We start from the raw sequence: 8,608 nt of genomic DNA on the forward strand, positions 1-8,608 counted from the left end.
GAGAAAAAAAAAATTGTGGGACTGACCGGTTCAACCAGTCTCAGACAGTTTTATATAGCTTAAGCCTTAAAGATTAAGTTTGAAAGGGTTGGCCAGATCACTTTTCTATATAAGATAAAGAAAAAGTTCCCATTTACCATCCGCCCTTGGAATGTGGCCTAGATTATGTGAAATTAATGGCCTTCGGATTAATAGGCCAAGATAATCAGCAGATTTTTTTTAAAGATTTTTTAAAGATAATCAGCAGATTATCTTATTATTTTAAGATAATCAGCAGATTATCAAGATCTGTCTATGCTTTGTAAAAATGAGTAAAGATAAAGCTATGAAATATTTTATAAATGATGAGTAAGCAAGTTAATTTTATGTATTTATCAGCCACTACTAACTTCTACCCGGTAGGATTACGTTATCACATTTTAATTTTTTTAATAAAAAGTTTGGATGGATTTGGTTCAGATCACCGTCACAGACCAGGACATGTTTTCGGAATCATATCTCGCGATTACTTTATCACCTAGTCGTATCTTTTGTTTTTGTTTTGATTATTTTAAGTTGCCTTCTAAACTTATAACATGCATTCATGCCCACAAGTGTAAAAAGATAATAAAATATTAACTTGCCATTTAAAACTAAAAAATATAATTGATTAACTACCAAAAATATGAAAAACTTCAAGTAACTTCTTTTTATTCAATAATTGTAATAGACTTAAAAACTTGAAAGAGCAAAAGAGGAGGATAATCATTTAGAAAGCAAGTTCCAGGGTCAGTTGTCGATAAAGATTCATATGCACCTTCCACAATAATTATAACTAAGATGCCATATCGTCTCTGCATATGGTCCATTGTATGGAAATTGGGAATAGCATTTTTGGATAAAGTGATGAGTTCAGAAAGCAAATTCCAAAATCAAGAATAGTTTATCTACGAAGACATAATTTTTGCCCCTTATAAAATCTGAATGTGCCGCCATTCACTTGAAAATTTCAAGAAATGGTGTGAAGCTATATACCACAATGCAACTTGCTGTATCCAAAAAAGAGAAGTGCAACATGATGAATGTACAAACATCACTTTAACTAACGGATGTTGGTGCAAGTGGAATGAGCTTGCATCCCTTAACCATGACGTCTCTGGTTCAAAATCCATGGGAATGAAAAAAACAACGTTGGGAGAACTTTCTCCTGCAAGGGGCTCGACCCGACTCTAACAAATTAGTCACAGATCGTAAAACAGATGCGGACACCTATGAGTTATACCAAAAAAAAAAAAAACAAACATCACTTTACACTCCTCAAATTGAAGTTTGCAGCTTAGGGGTTAGGGTTTAGTTACTTTTTTTAAGGAGAAAAAAAAAACTATATTCAGCTATCTGCAAATCTACGTTTTAAAGATTCCATTGCATTGGTTTTATCAAATAAAAGTTCTGTCAAGTTTCAAAACAAAACTATGGGGCAAAAGTGCTCCAAAACCATTGGCAACGCCTCTGAAAACTTCATCCTCAATCAATCCAGAGTCCAATATATATATATATATATATTCACTCCAAACCTTACTAAACAAGCTGATATGGGATAGTTGGTGACTGCATGAACTGATTTCTGAACAGAGGAATGGGGAAGTCTGATCCATTAATGCCAAATATTGCATCATTGTTTACGTGGTATTAGCTGTCCAGATCATAGCTGCCGTCCATATAATATGTCTCTTTATCTCAAATAGTCCCATTCAAAGCCCTTAAAAAAGAATGGGCAAAAAATTAAGGCCTCCAATTTGGAGGTTTAATGGGCACGTTCACCCATAAAATTTTAAATATCTTGTAGGAAAATAGAATGATTTTCTGTGATCAGCCATTGATTTTCTGTTTGTACTTTTATTTGGTTTTCTCTTCTTGCCATGCCAAATTTCTATATAGTTTTAAAAGGGAAGATGAGGAATTCAATTACGGATGAACCTGAAAAAAAATATAGTCCACCAGCTATTCAATTCTAAAAGAAAATAGCTTCGCTTTTCTCATTCACGTATTTGGTTTTTTTTTTTTTTTTTTTTTTTAAAAAAAAAGATTTTTTCTGCTCTCCACCGGAAGGGTACAAGATAAGCATACAAACTATGAAGAGTGGGCCTACTATAAATTCAAACGTAATTTTCACCCCCTAATTTTTTTTCTTAAAAAACTTTAATGAATATTTAAGGCCCTATTATTTGTATTGAAGTTTTTCAAAAAAAATTTTTTACATTTTTCATGATCACATTTCTAAATCACCTTTATCTCGCGTACATTAAATATTTGTAACACATTTTTCTATTGAAAATCCAGAAAATAGCAATCAAAATGAGAAAATTTTTACTATAATTAGATGTTAAAATTTATTCAAAACACTCTATTATTCCAACACACCTCCCCTCCCGTGACCACCTATCACCCTCCGGGGCAAACTCCACCTACCACCGATACCTACCCCTGCCATCAATCCCTATATAATGTATTATATATATATATATATATTTTAAAACTTGTGATAGTTTTTAAAGTGTTATTGTAAATTATATTTTAAATAAATCTTTATTTTCTAAAACAAGCAAAAAAACAAAAAAAAGTTATCTAAAGATATTAATTTCTCCTGTCTATTGTAGATTTTGAATAACTTGGTTAAGATTCAAGGAACTTAAGCAAAGTGATCATTAGTGTCATTTCAATAATAGTCATAAAATTCATCCCACAATTTGTTATTGTCTGTTTATGTATCCTGATATGGCATGATTCATTCATTAATTAACTTTTGCATGCCTTAGGCACAGATTAGAAAAACCCTTCTTGAAAACGTTTAATGTCTCAGCCAACAAAGTATGCCCAGCTCTACCGTCCACCACATCTTAGACCTAACAATCTATTATAATTATTCTCCTTTTTCGTCTAGTAATTGTCCTTTTTTATGTTTTGTAGCAATTAGGAAACAAACAAAACCAGCTCGTACAGAAGACAAAGCAACACTACTGCATTTTGGATCTTTTCTTTTTGACTATTTTGCCACGCATGGATCAACCTGGCATCTTAGTTTCCACCACTTTAATCTTTTTTTTTTCCTCCTCAAAATTTAAAGCCACATCTTACATGGTATCCCTGGTATTCTTCAAAAGAAATTCAAGATGGTGTCTGTAAATAGTTGTTTCCTTCACCTGTGTCGTGCCCATTTACAAATTTAGGTTTTAAAGGGAAAAAAAAAATTGTGGGACTAACCAGTCTGAGACAATTATATAGCATAAAGATTAGGGATAATTTCAAAAACTTCCCTTGAGATTTCTGTTAATTTCATTCGGCTCCCCTCAGATTTAAGTAATTACACTTACCTCCCTTGGCATGGTAAAATGCTTATAATGCCATCCACTTGGTACACAATTCATAATTTAAGGCAATATATTTACAAAAATTAAAAAATTCCTATTTCTCTATCTCATATCTATTTCCACTCCTTTTTCTCCTAGATATTATACTACTATGTGCTTTGTTTATTATCTTCAATTTTATATATACTAGCACATTGAAATTGTAAAATCAACAGACGGAGTATATTAAATATCAAACTAGAAGAAAATGTAGAGACTCACGATGGTAGAGAAATAAATAATGAAATTGATGATTGAAATAAGAAGAAGGACCAAGGATGTGAAATTTGTCGTATTTTATCTGTTATCCAGAAAATTTCTTGTAAAATGTCAATAGTTTGCATAAGAATTCTTTTGTTGGATTAGTAATTGTTGGTTATGATTTTGCTATGGAGGTAGAATTCATTCTCTGCTTCTTAGATGTTAATATTTTTAAGGACATGGGTGTGTTGTAATAATGGTTCTAAACTAGATTAACTTGTATTGGAGAGGTATTGGGGCATTGAGATTTAATTTTGGGGAATAAAATTGGTTGTCAATGGATGTGTGTGTATGTGTTTTTTTTTCTGCGTGGCAAATATTGATGTTATATATGTAATTTGGTATCTTTTGAACTGCTATTTGGATTTGAAACTAGAGTTTAAGCTTGGGTGATTGATAGGGATTAGGATAGTGGATTTGTTCAAAGTATGGAAGAAAGTGATTGAGTATGCTGTAATTTTCTTTTTTTAGTTTTGTACAAATCTCAAGAGAGGTCTGTGAAATTCTCTAAAGATTATGTTAATAAATTGTTAAAATGGATATATTCGAAAGGGCTGGACTGATCACATTTGGATGCGGCCTAGATTATGTGAAATTAATGATCGTTGGATTGGATTCATAGGCCAACAACCGTTAATCCGCAGATTATCATTTATCAAGATAAGTCTGTGTTTTGTGAAAATGAGTAAAGATAAAGCTATAAAATATTTTATACTTGCTGAGTGAGCAAGTTAATTTTAAGTATTTATCACCCACTACTAACTTCTCCCCCTAGAATTACATTATCACCTTTTGTGTTTTCTTACCGATTTTTTTTTATTAAAAAGTTTTTTTTGGCATTTTTAATAAAATGTTTGGTTTGGGTGGGTTGAGCTTTTATCACCATTCACCACCTCGGATTAGAGCATGTCCCAACAATATATCGTGATTGCTTTATCACCTATCATATCCCAAATCCAACTCAAATCCAATGTACTTGGGTAGGGTTTGGATTTGAGAATCAGATCCTGTAAAAGAGTTATGAGTCTGGTAAGTTTTGGCTTTCTATGATTCATATCTGAATCTAAACCCATACTAGACCATGTATATATAATTTAATTATATATATACACACACATATGCACACACACACACATGCACGTGCACACACACACACACATATATATATTGGTAAATTTATAAAATATTCTAATATTCTACTGTTATTGGATTGAATACAGTAAAACTTCATGATGTATTCTTTTTTCAACCTAATTCTAGTTGTCATTGTAATTAATACAAACATTTTCAGAAAAGGGAGAAAAAGTAAAGGCAAATAAATGAAAGATTTGATGTAAATACAGTTGAAATTTTAAAAATAAATAGAAGCAGTCAATAGTAGTTATTTTTTTCAGTTCATAATATTGCATTCAATTTCTTGAATATTAATTTTATTACTCCCTCCATCCCATTAGAAGTGTCATACTTTTCTTCTTGATCCGTCCCAAAATTAGTGTTACTTGCCAATAATGGCCATAAAAACTTTCACCGATTTCCACTGATACCGTTAAATCTTGCAACAAGATTCTTATATTTTAGTGGGCCTCAAAGTTCACCTATGAAATAGAAAATTTTCATGTGATGGTGTGTGAGTGTCACTTTAGAATCTCCAAAAGAGCTTGAAAATATATCATATGTATGGGTCCCACAATCTTATCACCACTCTATCCTACCATCAATGGAGCAACACGTCAGGCTGCATAGCTAATTCAACCAGGGCATTCTTGGAACATAACCCATTACCTTTTGAAATCTGAGCACTGCTGAAAAAATGTGGGATTCTCAAAGCACGACAAATTGATCGGGATAGAGGGAGTATTTAAAAATAAAAATTGGATGGTGTTTATATTTTTTTTGAAATCTATATATTTTTATTTTAGTGCATATACAAAAATACAATGGATATCCATTAAATACTCAGATCCAAGAAAGTCTGGGTTTACACTTATTTTGTCAGACCCATAAGGATCTGGATTTAGGTATAGATCTAACTAAATTTAATGAGTCTGGATCTGAATCAAAGGGATTTAATCCAAACTCTACCCATTGCATGTCTAGTCGTATCTTTTATTTTTGTTTTGTTTAGATTTCCTTAAATTGTCTTCTAAACTTATATATTCATGCCCACTAGTGTAAAATGATAATAAAATATGAATTTTTCTAACGTGTGCTTAATGGCCACTCGTTAACACACCTAAATTTCATCTAACCTACTATATATATACACACATTAATAATTATTACCTGCCCTTGCATTTATATATTTTTCCTGATGAATCTTACTTTTTCAAAAATTTAGCACCTGCAGTATATCTTAACGAGTGCCCAATGAGTAACCGTTAGACAAAATTGATAAAATATTAGCTTGCCATTTAAAACTTAAAAATCTAAACGATTAGGTACAAAAATAATGAAAAACTTCAAGTAATATTTCTTAGGATTAATTTTTTATAGACTTAAAAATTTGTAATAGACCTAAAAATTTGCAAGAGCGAAAGAGGAGGATAATCATTTAGAACACAAGTGATAAAGAGTCAGTTGTGGATAAAGATTCATATGCACCTTCCACAGTAATTATAATTAAGGAAATTGGGGAAGGCGATGATTTCAGTTAGCAAATTCCAAATAATAGTCTATATATGAAGAAAACAATTTTTGCCCTTTATAAAACCTAATGTTCCATTCACTTGAAAATTTCATGAAAGGGTGTAAACCTACATACCACAGTGCAACTTGCTGATCCAAAAAAGAAAAGTGCAACATGATAGAATATACAAGCACCACTTTACACTCCTCAAATTAAAGTTTGCAGCTCAGGGCTTAGGGTTTAGTTACTTTTTTATAGGGGAAAAAACTTAATAATTTAATAATCTGCAAACGTACGTTTTAAAGATTCCATGGCATTGGTTTTATCAAATCAAAGATTTGTCAAGTTTCAAAACAATACTATGGAAAAAAAAAATGCTTCAAAACCATTGGCAACGCCTCTGAAAACCTTATCCTCAATCAATCCAAAATCCAATATATTCTATCCAAACCTTAATGAACAAGTTGGAGGTTTAATGGGCATGTGCATAATAACAAAATCTTACCAAGATCTAATATTACTAAGTGCACCCAACTAAGAAGTAATTAATCTTTTCCAACTAAGTTTAGGAATGATCTAATATTTCTGTCTTAAGGTGGTAAGCTTAATTCTTACTATACAACACAATTATCTCTGTAAATCTCAACATTTAGTTTTTCCCTTTTTTTGGCATTAAATTGCTTTTTTTATTAGCTATTTCAAGTTGATTTCATGGCATTGCACCGTGATGGATTAGTTGTGTAATTTCTAATACCCTGATTTCTATTGTAGTCAATGACGGAGCCAAGGGGGGGCAGAGGGGGGCCATGGCCCCCCCTAAGTTTTGAGAATTTTAATTCATAATATGTAAATATGTGTGTAAAATAAAATTGGCCCCCCCTAAATTTTTTCAATTTTAGTTTATATTATGAGAGTTGATATATATATATATATATGAATTAGTCATCTTTGAATGGAATTTCAATTTTGGCCCCCCCAAAAAAAAAATCCTGGCTCCGTCACTGATTGTAGTCATCATGCAAGTAATTACTCTTTCATTTTGCGTTTGCCAAAACGAACTACCTATATGTGCTTTTCGTGTATGTATTTTTACATCTCCTGTAGGTCAAGACCCTCGAATTCAAATACCAAGTCATAGACTCATCTGCAATATCTAATGGTTTTTTCTATTGTGTACCTAAGAGATGAGTTAGGACTTTAATTGTCTGCAAAAATTAAAATTTTCAATTTTCAAATTTCTTAGGTAAAGTTTACTCAATTCAAAGGGTGGATGGTAATATTTAAAAGTTATAGTATGTGCCAATCTTATATCTTAAGGTACAGAATAAAAAAAAACTACATATAAAAACTCACAATCAAGTTCCCATATACCTTGTAAAGTACACTAGTTTGTGAACTTCTATAATTTCATATAGAAAACTACAAATGTCCATTTAATGTGATCCTAGCTAAGATGTAGTCAGCTATGAATTTTTAATTAGAAGTGAAGCTACTAATAGAAGCTTGTGCTTTGTTGGCCACCACCACGACTTGGGGTGGGAGACAACGGTTTATACTTGTCACTTAATTGTAGTTGCCACTCTTAAGTGACTTTCTCCAACGGAATTATCTGTCGGTTTGGCTCCCCTTTCCTCTAAATTAAACTAGAGTAAGTTATACAAATATTATCATTGCGACAAAAAAAAATTTCATTGAATCAGATTCTTCTTGGATTAGATTCTATTCTTCATCATCAAAGTGTTGCTCACTTATAGCCGTTGCTTTGGCTCCACCATTTTTCTTTTTGGATGCAGGTGCCAATAGTCTTTGCCCTTTGAAAATAGTGCCTCCACTTTGTCCCCTAGTCCGAGCACCTAACTCTTTCTCAGGACCACAACACAAGTTTGGAATATCTCTTCATCATCATCTTTGCTAAAATCTTAGTCACTGTCATGGAAGCTATCACCTTCAGATGAATCTGAATGTACAGCTTCATCATCAACTTCATTATGGTCATCTTCTTCATGTAATTCCGCTTCTGATTTTCCCTTCTTCTTCTTCTTCACATGTTCTATGATTTTCTCCACTTGAACAGGGATTTCTTCAAGGTCAGCTAGTTCAACATCTTCAAAGGTTATGTTGACAAATGATACGACATATGATTAAACAGACAAATTAAAATTAAAATTAAAATTAGAAAAGAAACAAATTTCACCATCTCCAGATCTGTTCATGCCCTACGAGATTAATCTTTACATAAAAATCAGTCGACCCACCAAATCCTTCCATTATTTAACCGTTCAACACACTTAATACCATCATCAAATAGCTAAAAGATAACACAAAGCGGGTCTCA

This window comes from Coffea eugenioides, chromosome 4, assembly GCF_003713205.1.
Source record: "Coffea eugenioides isolate CCC68of chromosome 4, Ceug_1.0, whole genome shotgun sequence".
NCBI classification, from domain to species: Eukaryota; Viridiplantae; Streptophyta; class Magnoliopsida; order Gentianales; family Rubiaceae; genus Coffea; species Coffea eugenioides.